Consider the following 21,108-nt stretch of genomic DNA (forward strand, 5'->3'; position numbering starts at 1 on the left):
TACAAGCCATTCATTTAGGTCTGCTCATCCATCTTGCCCAGGTTATGGTGGGGCGACTTCGGGTCATGGTTATCATGGATCTCAGCAGGGCCAGTCATCACTTAGTGCCCTTCTAGCTCAGAGTTCGACCCGTTTTCCATCAGTGCAGGGCTTTTCCATGCCGAGTGCATCTGCTAGTCATTCCTGTGTGAGGGGTTCCCTTCAGTCCCCTTCTCCAGCACCTGGGAGTTGTTACGAGTGTGGCAAGATGGGCCACATATGGAGGCAGTGTCCTCGTCGTGTTGCTAGTTCATCCCATCAGAGGGGTCAGTCATCGGCTTTAGCGCTAGTTTCTTTACCACCACCCACTCAGCCAGCTAGGGGTGGAGGTCAGTTAGCCAGGGTCTCCCTAGAGGGGGAGGTCGATCAGGGGGCGGTCAGACCCGTTTCTATGCACTCCCAAGCAGACCCGATGCTATTGCTTTAGATGCTGCCATTACAGGTATTGTTTCAGTCTGCCACAGAGATGCCTCTGTATTATTTGATCCCGGTTCTACCTTCTCTTATGTGTCATCATACTTTGCTCATTATTTGGGTATGACCCGTGAGTTTCTTGCTTTACCTATTCATGTATATACCACGGTGGGAGATACTGTTGTTGTAGACCATGTGTACCGGTCGTGTGTAATGACTATTGGGGGTCTGGAGACCTGGGTGGATATGTTATTATTGAGTATGGTGGATTTCGACATCATTTTGGGCATGGATTGGTTATCTCTATGTTGTGCTATTCTAGACTGTCATGCTAAGACAGTCACATTGGCTATGCCGGGTGTGCCACAGATCTAGTAGCGAGGTATGATTGATTATGTTCCTAGTAGAGTGATCTCTTTGTTGAAGGCCCAACGTATGGTTGGGAAGGGTTGTCTTTCGTATCTAGCATTTGTGAGGGATGTCGGAGCTGAGAGTCCCTGTATTGATTCTGTTCTAGTTGTGAGGGATTTTCCCAATGTGTTCCCTGCAGACCTGCTGGGCATGCCACTGGACAAGGATATTGATTTTGGTATTGACTTGGTGCCGGACACTCAGCCCATTTCTATTCCGCTGTATCATATGGCACCAGCGTAGTTGAAGGAGTTAAAGGAGCAGCTTCAGGAACTCCTAGATAAGGGGTTCATTCAGCCTAGTGTGTCACCTTGGGGTGCGCCGGTTCTATTTGTGAAGAAGAAGGATGGCACAATGAGGATGCGCATTGACTATAGGCAATTGAACAAGGTAACAATTAAGAACAAATATCCTTTGCCTCACATTGATGATTTATTCGACCAGCTTCAGGGAGCGAGGGTGTTCTCTAAGATTGATCTCCGTTCGGGTTATCACCAGTTGAAGATCAAGGATTCAGATATCCATAAGACAACTTTCAGGACCCGATATGGTCATTATAAGTTTTTGGTGATGTCTTTTGGGCTGACTAATTCCCCAACAACATTCATGCATTTGATGAATAGCGTATTCCGGCCTTATCTTGATTCATTCGTCATAGTCTTCATTGATGATATTCTGGTGTATTCGCGTAGTTAGGAGGAGCACGCGGAGCATTTGAGAGTTGTGTTATAGAGATTGAGGGAGGAGAAGCTTTACGCAAAATTCTCCAAATGTGAGTTTTGGCTCAGTTTAGTGGCTTTCTTGGGGCACGTGGTGTCTAGCGAGGGTATTCAGGTTGATCCAAAGAATATAGAGGCGGTTCAGAGTTGGCCTAGACTGTCCTCAGCTACAGAGATTCATAGCTTTCTTGGTTTGGTAGGCTATTATTGCCGGTTTATTCAGGGATTCTCATATATCGCATCGCCCTTAACCAAGTTGACTCATAAGGGTGCTTCAATTGTATGGTCAGACAAGTGTGAGGAGAGCTTTCAGAAGCTCAAGACAGCTTTGACCACAGCTCCAGTGTTGGTTTTGCCATCAGCTTCAGGTTCATATACTGTGTATTGTGATGCTTCAAGAGTTGGGATTGGTTGTGTATTGATGCATGAGGGTAGAGTTATTGCTTATGCTTCTCGTCAGTTGAAGCCCCATGAGAAGAACTACCCCGTTCATGATTTGGAATTGGCTGCCATAGTTCACGCATTGAAGATTTGGAAGTATTACTTGTATGGCATATCTTGTGAGGTGTTCACTAATCATCATAGTCTTCAACATATGTTCAAGCAAAAGGATATAAATTTGAGGCAGCGAGATGGTTGGAGTTGCTTAAGGATTATGATATCACTATACTGTACCATCCGAGAAAGGCCAATGTGGTGGCTGATACTTTGAGCGGAAAGGCAGTGAGTATGGGGAGTTTGGCATACATTCCAGTTAGGGAGAGACCTCTTGCAGTTGATGCTCAGGCCTTGGCCAATCGGTTTGTGAGGTTAGATATTTCAGAGCCCAGTCGGGTATTGGCTTATGTGGTTTCTCGGTCTTCCTTATATGATCGCATTAGAGGGCGCCAGTTTGATGATCCGCATTTGCTAGTCCTTAGGGACAAAGTTCAACATGATGATGCCAGAGATGTGACCATTGGTGATGATGGGGTGTTGAGTATGCAGGGCCGGATTTGTGTGCCCAATGTGGATGGGCTTCGGGAGTTTATTCTGGAGGAGGCCCATAGCTCGCGGTATTCCATTCATCCGGGTGCCGCGAAGATGTATCAGGATTTGAGGCAGCATTATTGGTGAAGAAGAATGAAGAAAGACATTGTGGGATATGTAGCTCGGTGTCTCAATTGTCAGCAGATGAAATATGAGCATCAGAGACAGGGTGGCTTTCTTCAGCAGATGGTTATTCCTGAGTGGAAGTGGGAGAGGATCACTATGGACTTTGTTGTTGGACTTCCACGGACTTTGAAGAAGTTCGATGCTATTTGGGTGATTGTGGATCGGCTGACCAAGTCCGCGCATTTCATTCCTGTGTGTACTACCTATTCTTCAGAACGATTAGCAGGGATCTATATCCGAGAGATTGTTCGCTTGCATGATGTCCCAGTTTCCATCATTTCAGATATGGGCACTCAGTTTACTTTGCAGTTTTGGAGGGCCATGCAGAGAGAGTTGAGTACTCAGGTGGAGTTGAGCACAACTTTTCATCCTCAGACGGACGGGCAGTCCAAGCGTACTATTCAGATATTGGAGGATATGTTGTGTGCTTGTGTCATTGATTTCAGAGGGTCATGGGATGAGTTTCTACCGCTTGCAGAGTTTGCTTATAACAACAGCTACTAGTCGAGATTTTTGACCCTCCCCAAGATTTTATATATTTTAGCGTGTAAATATTTAGTTTAAGCCTAATATAGTTATTTCAACTAATTTTGACTCTTTTCTCTTTATTTTATCACAAAAAATGAAAATTACAAAAGTATTTTCTCTTTAGGTTAAAGTCAATTAGTATATTTATATTTATAGTATTATGACATTTGAAAATACAAAAAAATTAGTTTCATCTCGTAGTATTTAGTTTTATATTAGTTTATTTTAATTTAGAGTGATTTTTACATTTTTATAGATACATTGTATTATTTGGTATTTTTAACCTAATTTCAAACCCAAAGGGCTAAGAACGGCAGACCCCTTTCTGGACAAAAATTCAATCGCCGCCCACCCCAAGAACGAAGATCTGATTCTCTCAAAAATTGAGAGCACGTTTGGACACACACAATAACACAAAGATTACTCTCTGTTTCGCCTTGAGAGATTTCTCATGGGTTAAGTCAAAATTTCAGTTTCTTTTCCAAGACCTTGAGCAATCTTCATATAATTCCCCTTTGTTGATTGAACGGGCTACCAAACGACCCCTTTGTTGATTGAAGTTGTCATCATAAAAATCCAGTAAAGTTAAATATTTTGTTCTTTACATGGAGTTTACTTGGTAACTTGATTGACTACACCATTGCATCCTTTTTGATGGTACTTCAACGGTGATTATTATTCAGCTTATGAGCTTTGCGGTAGGATTGAGAGTTTTCGAGTTTTTCGGTTGCCGATTGAGGTTCTGTTCGTGGTCGTCGATTCCTGATCTTGACCGCTGGTGCCGGTCCTGAATTTTCGTGGGACCTTAGAAAAGTCATTAGCTTTTGACGAGTGGTCTCTGAATCAATTCAGGCCATCTCCCACACTTTCTTATTGCTCATCCATTTATTGCAGAAGTTGATTACTCTGATATAATGTGAAAAATGTTTACTATGCATTGTCAAGTAGTTAGTAATTAAATCCTTCTTATATTAGAGTATTTTAACTTATTACAGTAAGTTATTTATTTCATTATTTATGTTACCACATTAGATCTGCTGTAAAAAGTTAAATCTTTGTTTTAGATATCAATCTAAATTTTATAACATAATTATATACTATGGTAGCGTTATGGTAGTATTAGCAATTTGCTTGGCATGTTTAAAGTGTAATTGCCAGTACTATAAATGTTGAACCATATTGGATTTGGCGTCAATTAATAATGAGAATAAGAAGCTTTGTTGTTACATATAAAGAAATATTGTTCTGCACTATATTCCGTGACACCAAGTGAACATAGATGAGATTTCCATTAATACATACTATAATATTTTGGACAAAATAGGCCCCACTACCATCGATTTTGAGATAACACAATTGATAAATATTCGTAGCTTGCTTTAGGCGCGATTAAATAAATCATCGTGACTATGGGTGCAGTTGCCGTGGCATGGTCACGATACGTAATCCCCAATTCGGATGTGCATTTCATGTGACCCGACCATAACTTCGAACAATAATTAAAATAAACATGTCATGAATCGTGGGTGCATTTCATGTAGCGTGGTTTACGGTGTGTTCCAAAATGACAAGTGTACGACAATCGTAACTTGTTCAAGAAATAATTTTATAAATCCTAAAAGCAGTTAAAATAATTAAATAGCGATTATAAAGCTAAAAATGCACAATAGGTTTAAAACATGTAGTAAATCAGATAATAGGCCAATTATTAATAGTTTAAGCGATCGTGCTCGAACCACGAAACCTGGGAATGCCTAACACATTCTCCCGGGTTAACAGAATTCCTTATCTAGAATTTCTGGTTTCACAGACTTTTAAATAAAGTCAAAATTTCCTCGATTTGGGATTTAAAATAAAACGGTGACTTGGGACACCAAATAAACTATCCCAAGTGGTGACTCTGATAAATAAATAATCCCATTTCAAATAATGTCACTTTAATTAGAAAAACTCCCCTATACCCCCTCGGGTGTGTAAAAAGGAGGTGTGATAGCTCTAGCGACTCTGCTGGGGATCAAAACCCAGAACTACGGTTCAGGGTTCAAGAATTCGAGCTTAGAATAACTGTTATATTTGGCTTTTATTTGTTATATGATTTTATTACATATTTGAGCCTAATGTGCTAAATGTTGCTTTTTACTGCTTTGATATTATTTGAACTGTATATAAACTGTTACGAAACCTTTCTCTTCTCATCTTCGGAGATGTGCACGCTGGCGTGACTCCTTTTCTGTTAGTGTCATACCTTAAATTAGAAAGAGGCTCAGACAAGTTATAAATTCGGATGGCCTTTTAGTTCCCGGTACGTAGCCCCCCCTCGGCTCGAGTTGTCCGCTCGGGTAAGCCCGGTCTAAAATAATACACCCAAGTTTTAAAACTAGAATAACATAGCCTCATGCTAGATCCCTAGTAGGAACGCTTGTTTGAATCACGTGCATTTGACTTTGGGGACTCAACACAGGGGTTGGGTCCGTCTAGGACAGGTGTACCCAAATTAAAAGACCATCTTGATGCATCTTACATGCTACTTGTGTATTTGTCTGTTTCGGCTTGCATGTTGACTGACTTCTAGAATAGGGAAAGAAAATGAAAAAAAAGAGGAAAAACTCAAAAAAAAAAAGAAAGAAGAAAAAAAAAAGAAATCAAAGGAAAAAAAAATCAAGAGTGAGAGGTAGGTATTTGAAATTTTTAAAACTCTCCCGAAATTCAAAAAAGAGAAAAAAATAAGACAATGTTTTCAAGATTCATGCTTTCCCTGTTCCGTCAAAACTGGCTAACTATACGGGTCTGATTCTTACCGGATGTGAGATATGTAGGCAAACCTCATCGGTTCCGGCCCCAATTTTAAAAACAAAATTCCAAAAATATTTTTCTTTACTTCCTTCTTTAGAAAGTCTTTATTTTAGACCCCAATTTTTTTTAAAAAAAATACAAAAATATTTTTTTAATTTCTTCTCAAAATCCAAAAATATTTTCATTCTTCTTTCAAAAATTGAAACGTAAATTCAAGATGCAAAAAAATTTTCTTTTTTCTTTAGAAGTATTTCTTTCATAAATTCAAAATAAAAGTACAAAATTTTTTAAAAAAATCTTTCTTCTTTAGAAGTCTCTCTTTTCAAAAATTCCTTAAAAAAAAAACAAATCGAAATCCAAAAATATTTTCTTTCTTCTTTATAAGTCTTTCTTCGAAAATTAAAAAAGATAAAAAAAGAGTTATTTTATTTACTTTATTCATGATCTTCCCGAACTACGCAAGATCTGATCCCACATGATACGTAGGCAACTCACATCAGGTTCGATAAACAATTAAAAAGAAAAATGAAAAAACAAAAGTAAAAAATGTTGATAATAATACGGACTGACTGAGTCCATTCTAATGTGTGTTTTATTTTGAATTGTGAAGAAAGTTTGAGGTGGTTGGTTTGTGGTAAGCGGCCAACACAAGATCCAAGGAAAAATGATAACTGACATCGAAGCTGTTACAAGTGCTCAAGAGACTCAGGGTCAGAGGGTTCAACAAGAGTCTACTGTGGTTGAGGAAAATAGAATACTGAAACAGCAAATGAACAAAATGTGCCAAGCATGGGCCAATGGCTAAGGACAACATTGTCATGAGTCACAATTTGCTACCCGGCAAGAACAGTCCCACTCTCCTGAGTACCACTCGTACCTATTTGATCTTCCTGCAAAGATTGAGAAGCTCCCCTGAAAGATGGCACATGAAAAAATGACTCAAAGAATGAAAAGCTAGGAACAACAGTTGAAAAACATGCAAGGGTTGGGAGGTCAGAAGAGTATTGCCTTCAAGGATCTATGTATATTCCCCGATGTCCACTTGCCACCTGGTTCCAAGATCCCCAAATTTGAGAAGTATGATGGACATGGAGACCCCATAGCCCACCTGAAAAGGTATTACAATCAGCTAAGAGGTGCAGGAAGAAATGAAGAATTACTAATAGCTTATTTTGGGGAAGCCCTACTGGAGCAGCCTCCGAATGGTTTATGGATTAAGATACATCTCGCTGGTGTCACACCTCCTTTTTGCGCGCCCCACCCCGAAGGGTAGAATGCGCGAGGGGAGTTTTTCCAATTTAAGTGACAATATTCGAAATGGGATTATTTATTTAATTCAGAGTCGCCACTTGGGAAAGGTTTGGCTTTTGGTGTCCCAAGTCACCGGTTTATCTTGAATCCCAAATCGAGGAAATTTTCGACTTTTCCAAATGAAGTCTGCGAACCAGAAATTCTAAGTAAGGAATTCTGTTGACCCGAGGGAAGGTGTTAGGCACCCTCGAATCCCGTGGTTCTAGCACGGTCGCTTAAATTGTTATAATGGCTAAATATATGATTTAAATACATGTTGTGACTTATGTGCTTTTATTAAGTTTAAACCGCTTTTATTATTATCATTTATTTTTATAGAATTGCAACGTCGTGAAAATGCATCTCGAACCACGTCACAATCAATGCACCCGTAGTTGTTAACACATTTCGACTCCGTTGAGATTTGAATTTGGGTCACATCAATGTGCACCCGTGTTTAAGAAGGTTAAATCATTAAAGGCGCGCCTAAAGCAACTAGCGTATTGTTATTTTGGGAAGGCCGTGAAATTCGCTAAACGGCCTGTCCCAAATTCTAAGTATTTTAATATATACATTTAGAGGGCCCCGCAGCTTGTGCATTTTGTTTGTCGAGGCTCGTCTCATTTTATTTAAAAGGATAAACCTGCAGTGACTACATCTTTACTATGTTCAGTCTAAAATAGAAGAAGGAAGATACATGTCAATTCAAGTATATGCTTTGGGCCTAATTCTTATCAATTTCTGATTAATTATTTATAAAGTAAAAAAAACGTCATACTTTATGAGAAATGTTCTAATTTGACAAAGAAATTACATGACAAAATGCTATGCTTATATCCAAAACATCTCTTGAATTGAATTCAAACTAGACTCATTTAGGCTAGATTAAGGGAATTAACCCACTAGGCATTATTACCACTGGGGGTTCGAACGTGCTCCTATATACTGCCTAGCGGGTCCTGATGAAAGAAACTAAAATAAAACAGAACATCATTGTGTAAGGTGGAAGTATTCTATCCTATGCATATCATTATAGCTAAACAGGAATCCGGTCAGTCACTATGTCAAATATTTGTACATTCTACGTACTGTACCATTACTTAACTCATATCAACAAACAACTATAAACTAAGATACAAGAGGCTAAAACTCAGTTAAGTATTAACTAACTAGATTTTTTTGCTATTGAATTACACACTAATCAATTTATACAAAGAAATCAATAGACCATGAGCATTACAAACAGACATTTAAACTTCTTCGAACTCCTTTCATTTCATGCTTTCGAACTGTTACAGTTTACACCAACATGGGACTTGAAATGTGTACCTGAATACTGAATACTGAAATGCAAAGAAGAAGTGGAAGCAAAGGGGTCAGCAGCAGCAGAAAGCAGAACAGCAGCAGCAGCAACAAACGAGGCAAGTAGAATTAAGAAAACAACTAGACCAAGTTCCAGAGTAAACCAACAGACAACCAACAGACTCAATTGGATTTAGAAGAAATCAGTGTTGAACAAACAGATCAAGGCTAGTGAAATCAAGACAGAAGAGAAGAATGCAATTTCTAGTTTTGTCTGTCTGAGTTAATCAGACAAAGTTCTTTTCCAGTTTTCTGTTTTCAGAACTTCACTCTTCTAAAAGTGTTCCCTCTCAATTCACTCTGTTCTTATCAATGTCTGTCTCTGTGTGTGTCTCTATTTCTCAGAACTTCAGCCCTCAATGATTCAGTCTGAATCCCCTATGTCTGTCTCTCTAATCAGATGTCTTCCCTCCTATATCTATCCCTAAAACTGATGGAAGTCCTCCTCTTTTATAAGCCTAAAGTCATCCCTTTAACAGCCTGTTTAGACCATCAGAATACTCTCCCATGTGCTGCCCCTTTTCAGTTTCCACTTAGCTAATTAAGTATAAACAAAAACCCCATGATATTCCCTTGGCAGGCTTACCTTTAGTAATGTTTATTATTTCTGAAACTAAAGTAGGGTGTGGGCAGCAGGATGTAGTCTGACAGCATATGCTGTCAAACTATTTAATTCAAAAAGCCCTTAGGCAGGGCACAGGCTGTTCACAAATGCACATGTTGTGCACAAGTGCACATGCCCTCCAATTTCAAAACTGTAACTAAACAAAACATTGATTTTACATTTCTGATTCAAATTAACAATTATAAGCACTAGACTCAGTTCTTAATTGATTCAGGCAATGTTTAACTGCAGCAGGTCAATTTGTTATTGTTCAGATAGTTAAAACTAATTGACGACATATGTCGACTCGACTATATTAATCATAACAGGTACAATCGTAGCCAAAATCAGACATTTAAAAGTATCCAGCACATGATTTGAATTATACTGACTAAGCAGAATTGTACTCGAGGAATCAGTTAATCAGTTCAAATTTGAAGTTCAATTATTCGCACAACACATACACATATACACATTATCAGTAACAAGTAGAAGAAAGAAACAATCAAACACAAAGGCTCGGGCAAGGTGGACAGGACACAGTTAATAAAACTCAAAACAACAGATTTCACCAAACATGAACAGCTTTTAGAACAATCACATGGACTAAAACAAATAAAGAAAAGAAAGCAAACTCACCTTAAAACCCGAAAAATCAAAAAATCTTAACTTGGATTCGAACAGACCTTTCTTAAGGCTGAACGGACTTTAATCGAAGTGTTTCTCAGATGAGAAACACTTCGATTAAGGTCCATTAGGCCCTAACCTCTTGGCTTAACAGGTACGGACCAGGCTTGGGGTTTTTAGGTTTTGTGGAAGGTAGATTTGGAACTTGGGCTTCCAGGGTTAGATTCGGACCAAACCAAACATGGTTTGGTCACGAGGGGGGTCCGAGGGTTGTCTGGTATGAATCTAAGGCAGATCGGTGTAGATCGAGTTTTGCTCGAATCTTCAAATGAAGATTCGAGGACCTAGAGGATGATTCGAACTAAACGGACTACAGATCCATGTTCAGGGTGTCAAGGTGGTTTTAGGGTGTTAAGGTGAAGGTCATCGACATTCATGCCACCGGCTTTCATGGTGAAGGGGTACATAGGCGGCTCTAGGGTTTGGGGTTCTTGTGAAGACGATGAAGGCTGGGGTTCGGATAGGGGGGGCAGGGTAAGGTTACGAGCTTATATAGTTAGTGGGTAGGTGGATCCTGGCCGTTGGATGAGATGTGATGAAGGGCCAGGATCCTTCGACTAACAGGGAACGGCGTCGTTTCAAGGGTAAAGGGTTGGGGTCGGTCCGGGTGAGACGGGTCGGGTCTGTTAGTGGGCTCGGGGTGAGAGATCTTGGCCGTTGATCTTTCAGAGATCAACGGCTCAGATCAGCCTGGATTAAAACGACGTCGTTTGTATGTTCTCGGAGTAGGCTGGTCACGGACCGGGCAGGCCTGGGTTTTGGGCTTAGTTTGTTTGGGCCAATTTTGAAAAAATTGGCCCAAGTCCGGAAAAAAGATTTTTTTTTTATTATTTGATTTTCTTCTTTATTTTAAAAACAAACCTAAGTAAATCAAATTAAAATTAAATAAACACTTAATACAATTATTTGCACACACATTAAAATATTTCAAAACAGGTAAAATCAAACAAAACAAAAATCACGGACCAAGATGCCTATTTATGATTTTCTATTTAGCAACCGGATTATGGTTCAAATTACGCATGACACATACATTTTTTGTATTTTGTTTTAATAAAATAAAATGGGCAAAAATCGTAAATAATTAACAAAGTGCCATGTAAAAATCTAAAAATTGTACAGCAGGACCAATTGTTATTATTTTTTATTTCTTTTGGAGCGATTGTCGCGCGAAACAAAAATCACGTGCTCACAGCTGCCCCTCTTTGTTCGGAAACACGAAGAGTTTTCGTGCAAAGATAAAGTGAGCGTGTATGAGCGATTTTTGCCTATGGACTACTCCGTGTGAAGCATGTTTTTGAAAGATCTGACCGAATCTTGCTTCAAAGATTTCCTACATATCCCGGGCTAAACAGGAATCAGGTCAATGTAGTTCGGGAAAATTTTGGTAGCTGGGACTACCATGGGATTGCGATGCTTGCTGTTACTGCTGTTGCTGTTGTCACTGCTGCATCATTGACCGCCTTATTACAACCAAAGAAAAATTGAAACTGAACTAAACACTTATATGCATGTCAACTGCTAGTTACAAGATTCCTATCTATGATTCTTTTGCGACTTGATCTTGGGTCTTAGCTGATTCTGCTTGTAGACTCCGATCTGAATCTTGATGCTTGCAAGTTGTAGGCGCCTATTTATTTCTGCGATACTGAATAGGACGGGGTTGGTAGAACTCGGGACCTTGATCAAACCTTTGAACGATCCGCCTCTCGCCTTTCCGAATATCTCGGGACATCTTCTTTTTGTCTTTTTCTTCTTAGATTCTGAGTTGAGACTCATCTCGTGGGTCATTTCGATCCGTATGGCTCGAGGTTAGACCTGCTGGAAAAACAAACGAACGAAATTTTTTGCCCCAGTTTCACTAGGAAAATTTCGTGAATTATTCGCCAAGAAGTTCATAAAATTGATGAAAGAGGATATGAATGCCTAATTCAGGGTTGGAGCCCTAATACCGACTAGCTGGGGAGAAGTTCAGTTTTAGAGTTGAAACTCTAATACTGACCAACTGGGGAAAAGTTCAGTTTGGGTTTGGGGCCCTAATGCTGACTAAAGGAAAAGTTCAGTTTAGGGTTTAAAACCCTAATGCTGACTGGCTGAAAAGTTCAGTTTAGGGTTTAAAACCCTAATGCTGACTGAAAGGAAAAATTCAGTTTAGGGTTTAAAACCCTAATGCTGATTGCATGGAAAAGCTCAGTTTAGGGTTTAAAACCCTAATGCTGGCTGAATGGAAAAGCTCAGTTTAGGGTTTAAAACCCTAATGCTGGCTGAAATGGAAAAAGTTCAGTTTAGGGTTTAAAACCCTAATGCTGACTAAAGGGAAAATTCAGTTTAGGGTTTAAAACCCTAATGCTGATTGCATGGAAAAGCTCAGTTTAGGGTTTAAAACCCTAATGCTGGCTGAATGGAAAAAGTTCAGTTTAGGGTTTAAAACCCTAATGCTGACTAAAATGGAAAAAGTTCAGTTTAGGGTTTAAAACCCTAATGCTGACTAAAGGGAAAATCTCAGTTTAGGGTTTAAAACCCTAATGCTGGCTGAATGGAAAAAGTTCAGTTTAGGGTTTAAAACCCTAATGCTGACTGAAATGGAAAAAGTTCAGTTTAGGGTTTAAAACCCTAATGCTGACTAAAAGGAAAATTCAGTTTAGGGTTTAAAACCCTAATGCTGACTGCATGGAAAAGCTCAGTTTAGGGTTTAAAACCCTAATGCTGGCTGAATGGAAAAAGTTCAGTTTAGGGTTTAAAACCCTAATGCTGACTAAAATGGAAAAAGTTCAGTTTAGGGTTTAAAACCCTAATGCTGACTAAAGGGAAAATTCAGTTTAGGGTTTAAAACCCTAATGCTAATTGCATGGAAAAGCTCAGTTTAGGGTTTAAAACCCTAATGCTGGCTGAATGGAAAAAGTTCAGTTTAGGGTTTAAAACCCTAATGCTGACTAAAAGGAAAATTCAGTTTAGGGTTTAAAACCCTAATGCTGATTGCATGGAAAAGCTCAGTTTAGGGTTTAAAACCCTAATGCTGGCTGAATGGAAAAAGTTCAGTTTAGGGTTTAAAACCCTAATGCTGACTAAAATGGAAAAAGTTCAGTTTAGGGTTTAAAACCCTAATGCTGACTAAAGGGAAGATTCAGTTTAGGGTTTAAAACCCTAATGCTGATTGCATGGAAAAGCTCAGTTTAGGGTTTAAAACCCTAATGCTGGCTGAATGGAAAAAGTTCAGTTTAGGGTTTAAAAACCCTAATGCTGACTAAAATGGAAAAAGTTCAGTTTAGGGTTTAAAACCCTAATGCTGACTAAAGGGAAGATTCAGTTTAGGGTTTAAAACCCTAATGCTGATTGCATGGAAAAGCTCAGTTTAGGGTTTAAACCCTAATGCTGGATGAATGGAAAAGCTCAGTTTAGGGTTTAAAACCCTAATGCTGACTAAAAGGAAAAATTCAGTTTAGGGTTTAAAACCCTAATGCTGATTGCATGGAAAAAGCTCAGTTTAGGGTTTAAAACCCTAATGGTGGCTGAATGGAAAAAGTTCAGTTTAGGGGTTAAAAACCCTAATGCTGACTAAAGGAAAAATTCAGTTTAGGGTTTAAAACCCTAATGCTGATTGCATGGAAAAAGCTCAGTTTAGGGTTTAAAACCCTAATGCTGACTGAATGGAAAAAGTTCAGTTTAGGGTTTAAAACCCTAATGCTGACTAAGAGGAAAAATTCAGTTTAGGGTTAAAAACCCTAATGCTGATGGCTGGGGACAAAATTCGAGAACAACCACTGACTTCTTTTTTTGAATTTTCTTACTTTAGTAAAATAATAAAAGGGAGTTTCGTGGAAACTTACCTTTCGAGTGAATTCCTTATTGCCAAAATGTTTCTTGTACCCATGTACCTTCTTCTTTGGGCGACACCTGCTTCTTGCACGGTTGTCTTGGATTAAGCCTGTTTGAACTTTTCAGACAAAGAACATTTGTTAGTTCGGAAAATGACGGTCGGTTTGGTGACCTTGATCGTTCCCGGTTGCCTTATTGCGTCTTCATTTCTGTCGCGAAGTCCCGCTATTGATTTGATTCATATGTCGGAACCCTTTAGACTGCTCAGGCTTGCATTTCCAGATTCTGTGATGATTTGCCTCGTAAGGCTCTTTTTCTTTTCTCTCTCTTTTTTGTCCCGTTTTGATTGGAGGTTCTCAACGGGGATTTTATTGGAGGTATTCTGTGGGAATTTGTACAAAAGGAAGCTCTGTGGGGGAATATTTACAAAGTGGATTCTTTGTGTGGATTTTGTACAATGGGGCATGCTGGGTATTTGTTTCAAAGCGAGTTTTCCAGGGTTTGTTGGGGTAAGCTTGTTGGGGAATATTTACAAAGGGACTCGCTGGGGATGTGCTGAGGAAATTCCAACAGGGAGTTTTTTTTTTTGTGTATTGGGGAGATTCTGCGGGGGATTGTACAGGAGGAGACTCTGTGGGGATTCGTCCGAAGGCGGACTTGCTGGGGGAAATTTCTCTTTTTCCTCCTTACTTCGAACGCCATCAAACATCATGATTTATCAAGTTTGGACAGACGCACCAACGAAACGGGGTGTTTTCCTTCATGAAACGGAATTCCGTGAAAACAAACCTGCCACCTGCCCTCTCTGGTATATCCTGAACTTGGGGTTAAAACATAAAAAGGGATTCGAAGAGAAACAAAGAAAGGAGAAAACAAATTTCAGGAAGGGAGTGTCCCTTTCGGGACGAGAAAGACTTATCTGAGGAAGATAACGCTGGCTTTAAATGACATGACATGCTCTTTGGACTGGACGCCTGACCTTCCATGAACTTGCGTTTCTCCGAACCAGAACGGATCCGTGATTCCAAACAGGTGGAACTTTACCGAGACCTCCTTGGGGTGGAGTCATTCTTTTCGGCCAACAGCGCCCTTTGCGGGTTTTCGCCGGCTGACCTCTCTCATTTCTCTTCCTGTCATCGCTTGATAGCACTCTTTGTGAGTTTTTACTAAACAAGCTCTCTCATTTTGGTTTCTCTACTCCCGTCGCCTCGTGGTGCCCGAAGGTTTTCACCGACGAGACTCTCTCATTTTATCTCTCTCAATTCAGAGTGTGCCGGTCTCCATTTGTGACGCTTATTGGTTCCCCACCATCTTTGGTAATTGATTTGAAGGCTTGTGCTTGGTAAAGAGAGGTAGATAATACTAACTTCTCAACTGCTCGACGTGCCCCGGTTTCAATTTCAGGGTGAATGGGATTTTATTGTTGGTGTGACTGAACCTCACGGAGAGGCTGCCTACGTATCCTTTCGGAATCAAGTCAAACGTAGTTCAGGCCTCAATCAATGTTTTTTTTTGTAAGCGGCTCAAAGGTTTGTAGAGAGAATTGGGTAGTGTTTGGGAGTAGTGGGGAATAAGACCTTCGTCATTTTCAAATGTGTCAGGACCACTGGGGTATGATTTAGACGTAGTATCTCTTGACTGCATCTGCATTTACTGCTGTGTCGGGGTCATTCCCTTCGATATCACCTAAATACAACGCTCCTCTTGGCAATATCTTCCTTATGATGTATGGGCCTTTCCAGTTTGGAGCAAACTTCCCTTTTGCTTCCTCATGATGCGGCAGAATACGCCTCAGTACCAATTGACCTACTTCGAAATTCCTGGGCCGGACTTTCTTGTTGTAAGCCCGGGCCATTCTTCGTTGGTACAACTGTCCGTGACAAACCGCGGCCATTCGCTTTTCATCAATCAAAGTCAATTGCTCTAGCCGAGTCTTGACCCACTCGCTGTCTTCAATTTCCGCTTCGACAATGGTTCGAAGCGAAGGAATTTCTACCTCTGCCGGTATTACAGCCTCGGTCCCATAAACCAAAAGGTAAGGAGTCGCTCCTACTGATGTGCGTACCGTAGTGCGGTACCCCAACAATGCAAATGGTAACTGCTCATGCCACTGTCGGGAACTTTGGATGGTCTTCCTCAAAATCTTCTTGATGTTTTTGTTTGCCGCTTCCACAGCACCATTGGCCTTTGGCCGATAAGGAGTAGAATTCCTATGCGTTATCTTGAATTGCTCGCATACATCTCCCATCAAGTGACTGTTCAAGTTTGCTGCGTTATCTGTAATGATAGTCGCAGGAATACCGAAACGACAGATAAGATTTGAGTGTACAAAATCCACTACAGCTTTTTTAGTGACCGACTTGAGAGTGACAGCTTCTACCCATTTTGTGAAGTAATCGATGGCAACCAGTATAAACCTGTGTCCATTCGAAGCCTTCGGTTCGATTGGTCCAATGACATCCATGCCCCAGGCGACAAATGGCCAAGGTGCAGACATGGGATGCAGCTCCGTGGGAGGTGCATGAATCAAATCACCGTGCACCTGACATTGATGACACTTCCGAACGAAGCTAAAGCAATCCTTTTCCATGGTCATCCAGTAATAACCTGCTCGAAGGATTTTCTTTGCTAAGACATAACCGTTCATGTGAGGTCCGCACACACCTGCGTGTACTTCGTGCATGATCTTTCTTGCCTCCTCGATATCGACACATCTTAGAAGATTGAGGTCCGGGGTCCTCTTATACAACAATTCACCGCTTAGAAAGAAACCACTTGCATGTCGCCTAATGGTCCTCTTTTGATCTCCAGTAGCGTGCTTGGGGTATTCTTCCGTCTTTAGGAACCTCTTGATGTCATGGTACCAAGGCTGCGTATTTGATCCCGCCTCGATTACACTGCAGTAACCGTGTCTTTCCTTGATTTGGATTTCCAAAGGATCGACGTGGGCGTTGCCCGGGTAGGGTAGCATTGAAGCCAAAGTAGCAAGTGCATCTGCCAGTTCACTGTGACACCTCGGGATATACCTGAACTCTATTGACGTAAAGCGCTTGCTGAGGTCCTCCACATGCTTTCGGTATGGGATAAGTTTGACATCCCAAGTTTCCCATTCGCCTTGAGCTTGCCGGATAATCAGGTCAGAATCTCCCATAATCAGTAAGTCTTCGACATCCTGATCGATTGCCATATGCATGCCCATGATGCAGGCTTCATACTCAGCCGTATTATTTGTGTAGAAGAAACGCAGTCTAGCTGTGGCGGGATAATGCTGACCGGAAGGCGAGATCAAAATTGCCCCAATTCCTACACCTTTGTCATTCACGGCTCCATCAAAGAACATCTTCCAAACATGAGCGTCCTCCGAGACCACTTCTACGGTATTTACCTCTTCATCTGGAAAGTAGGTACGCAATGGCTGGTATTCCTCATCGATCGGATTTTCGGCCAAATGATCTGCTAACGCCTGGGCTTTCATTGTCGTGCGAGTGACATAGACTATGTCGAATTCAGTAAGCAAGATCTGCCACTTGGCCAGTCTTCCAGTAGGCATCGGTTTCTGAAATATATATTTTAAAGGATCCAACCTGCTTATGAGGAAAGTAGTGTGGGCTTGGAGATAATGTCTCAGCTTTTGAGCAACCCATGTGAGAGCGCAGCATGTCCTTTCCAGCAGAGTGTATTTGGCCTCGTAGCCGGTGAATTTCTTGCTTAAGTAGTAGATTGCTTGCTCCTTTTTCCCGGTTATGTCGTGTTGCCCGAGGACGCAACCGAAAGAGTTCTCCAAGACTGTTAGATACAAGAAAAGTGGCCTCCCTGGTTCTGGAGGGACCAAGACCGGGGGATTCGAAAGGTATTCTTTGACTTTATCGAAAGCTTCTTGACACTCAGTTGTCCATTTAATCGCCGCATCTTTCCTTAGAAGCTTGAATATGGGCTCACACGTGCTTGTCAACTGGGAAATAAACCGACTGATGTAGTTCAACCTGCCCAACAGACTCATCACGTCTTTCTTTGTTCTCGGAGGAGGCAGATCTCTGATGGATTTTATCTTAGTTGGATCTAGCTCGATACCTCTCCTGCTTACGATGAAGCCCAAAAGTTTGCCCGACGGAACTCCGAAAGCACATTTGGCTGGGTTTAGCTTCAAGTCATACTTTCTTAGTCTCTCGAAGAATTTCCTCAAGTCTTGGATGTGATTATCCTGCGTCCTGGACTTGACTATCACGTCATCCACGTACACCTCTATTTCCTGATGCATCATGTCATGAAAAATGGCAGTCATGGCCCTCATGTAAGTAGCCCCAGCATTCTTCAAACCGAATGGCATAACCCGATAACAGTAGGTGCCCCAAGGCGTGGTGAAGGCAGTTTTCTCGGCGTCCTCTTCATCCATCAATACCTGATGATACCCGGCGTAACAATCCACGAAGGACTGTATCTCGTGTTTGGCGCAATTATCAACGAGGATGTGGATGTTGGGTAGTGGGAAATTATCTTTAGGACTTGCTCTATTCAGATCTAGGTAATCTACACATACTCGAGTTTTACCGTCCTTTTTCGGTACTGGGACCACATTTGCCAACCAGGTTGTATACTGGACTACCCGAATCACTCCCGTTTTCAGTTGTTTGGTGATCTCTTCCTTGATCTTGTCACTGACCTCAGTTTTGAACTTTCGTTGCTTTTGTTGAACTGGAGGACAGTCAGGATGAATCGGCAATTTATGAACCACTAGATCAACCCCTAGACCCGGCATGTCTTCATATGACCAAGCAAACACGTCTTTAAATTCAAAAAGAAGTTGAATTATCGCCTCTCGCGTTTTCTCGTCCGTGTGAATGCTTATTTTGGTCTCCCGGATTTCTTCAGGAGTTCCTAAATTAACCGGTTCGGTGTCATTCAGATTTGGCTTGGGTTTATTCTCAAAATATTCCAACTCTCGGTTTATTTCCCTAAAAGCCTCTTCCGCATCATACTCTGATTCTGGGTTCATTAATTCGCAGTTAAATAGCTCATTGTGATCTGGGCATGAAGTCCGCAAGCATGTCATTTTTAAAGCCGCATTATTATAACTGAAAAGAAAGATAAAGGGAAAAATAACAAAAATTAGAACAAAAGAAAGAATGGGAAAGCATTGATGATTTTTTTTATTTTCTTTGGAAAGTTGGAGGACAACAATGTTTACAACTCAGGAATACAAAACAACAACGGAAAGGAAGAAAACGTTCAAGTTATGTCCTGGAGATAACTTGTGACACAGGAAAGGTGGCAGGACAGGTCTACCCGGACTTCCGTCTAGTCGGGAATGGCGTGGCCTCCCAGTTTTGAAGTTCGGCGTTCGGCCCCACGTACATCATCTCAGCAGCGCTTGTGCCTTCACCTGGTTGAACCATGTGGATATCGTAGAGCATCTCTCTCATTGCCCCACATATTTCCTCAATTTCCTCAGCTATGAAGACCTCATCATCTTCTTCTTCGGCGTACCTTGGCCTGATGAAAGTTGCATATAAATCTAGCAGTGGTCGAGGTAACTTCCAACCCTCATTTTTCCTTTTCTTTGCCCACTCTTCGTCTGCTAGAGTAGGCTTGAAACCTAGTCCAAAAGGTTTCTTGGTGACTGGCAAGGTAATGGGTTCTGTTATTCCCTGAAGGGTTCGTCCAAGCCCCTTCCTGGCCTAAATCCGTGCCGGATCATCTCTTTGGCCACAATAACCGAGGCGTTAGACAAGAAAGGCTGGGGGTAGGGTATTCCCTCTTCGTGCTGCTCTGCCAGTACAATCTCAAAAGCTTGATAGACCGTATGTTTGCTCCCTTCTGTTGGTTCCAGATATGGGATTGATGAGTCCCGATAGATAGCATGCTCATCTTCCCCATGGACCACGATCTCTCAGTCTTTTTACTCGAACTTCACCATCTGGTGAAGAGTGGAAGGCACAGCTCCTGCCGCATGGATCCAAGGTCTGCCAAGGAGAAAATTGTAGGACGTATCCATGTCGAGCACCTGGAAGGTTACTTGAAATTCGACTGGTCCTATGACCAACAATAGGTCTATTTCCCCCATGGTATCTCTCTTGATGCCGTCGAAAGCTCTTACGCAGACATTGTTGGGTCGGATTCTTCCGGTCCCGATTTCCATTCTTTGTAGCGTGGAGAGTGGGCAAATGTCAACGCCTGAGCCCCCATCCAACATTACCCGCTTGACATAATAGTCTTCACATTTAACTATTAGGTGCAAAGCCTTGTTGTGTGCCGCTCCTTCCGGGGGTAGATCGTTCTTGCTGAAAGAGATTTGGTTGACGGCGAAGAATCTTTCTGTCATCCGCTCTAATTGTTCCACCGAGGTTTCAACTGGCACATATGCTTCATTCAGGGTCTTCAGTAAGATCTTTTGATGCTCGGTCGACTTCATTAACAATGACAGCATGGACACTTGCTCGGGGTACTTGCGCAGTTGATCTATCACTTCGTAAACCGGCATTTTCATTTGTTGGAAGAACACTTCCGCTTCTTCAACACTTACGGGCTTCTTTGGCGAGAAGCGCCTTTGTGTGGCGTTGTTCAGTTCTTGGGTATTTGAATACCTTCCAATGAAAGTATTTTCTGGAAGTTCTCCCATGACCTCTTTACCTTTGTACATTACCAAAGTCTTTTGATAATTCCACGGCACTGTGGACGGGTTGGTCATTGGCTTTTGTGGCGCGCGTCCGATAACCACTGGCTCATTCAGCCGAGGTGGTTGAATCGTCCCCCGGACCACATAGGCCCCTTTCGGCACGTACATAGGTTTTGTCTTTTTGATTGCGAAGTTCTGCGTCTTCTCAGCTCGACCTCGTGGTATGTAAAGAACTCCATCCCCTGCCGGTACCACTTTCTTCTCCACCTTCTTTTCAAGTTCTTTCTTTATAGCCTTGGCCTCCTCCCCCTTTCCTGGTTTCTGGTCTGTTTCGGGCCTCTTCCCCGTGTCTACAATGGCAATTATGGCTTTCAAAGCAGGGTCAAATTCTTTGTCTTCGCAAATCATTCCGATCAGCGGCCCATTATTGTGAGCAGGCAATGGATTGTTAGTCACATTTGGGATCTCTTCGTCCCTTAGCACTATTTTCCCTTGCTCTATCAAATTCTCGACCACTCTTTTCAACGACCAGCAATCATTTGTATCATGTCCCTCGGCCCCTGAATGATAGGCGCATCTGACTCCAGCTTTGTAAGAAGGTGACGTCGGGTTTTGCCTTGTTTGAGGGATTGGTTGCAAGAAACCCAACTGGACTAGCTTTGGGAACAAAGTTGAGT

Source organism: Nicotiana tabacum, chromosome 11 (assembly GCF_000715075.1).
Source record: "Nicotiana tabacum cultivar K326 chromosome 11, ASM71507v2, whole genome shotgun sequence".
In the NCBI taxonomy this organism is placed as follows: Eukaryota; Viridiplantae; Streptophyta; class Magnoliopsida; order Solanales; family Solanaceae; genus Nicotiana; species Nicotiana tabacum.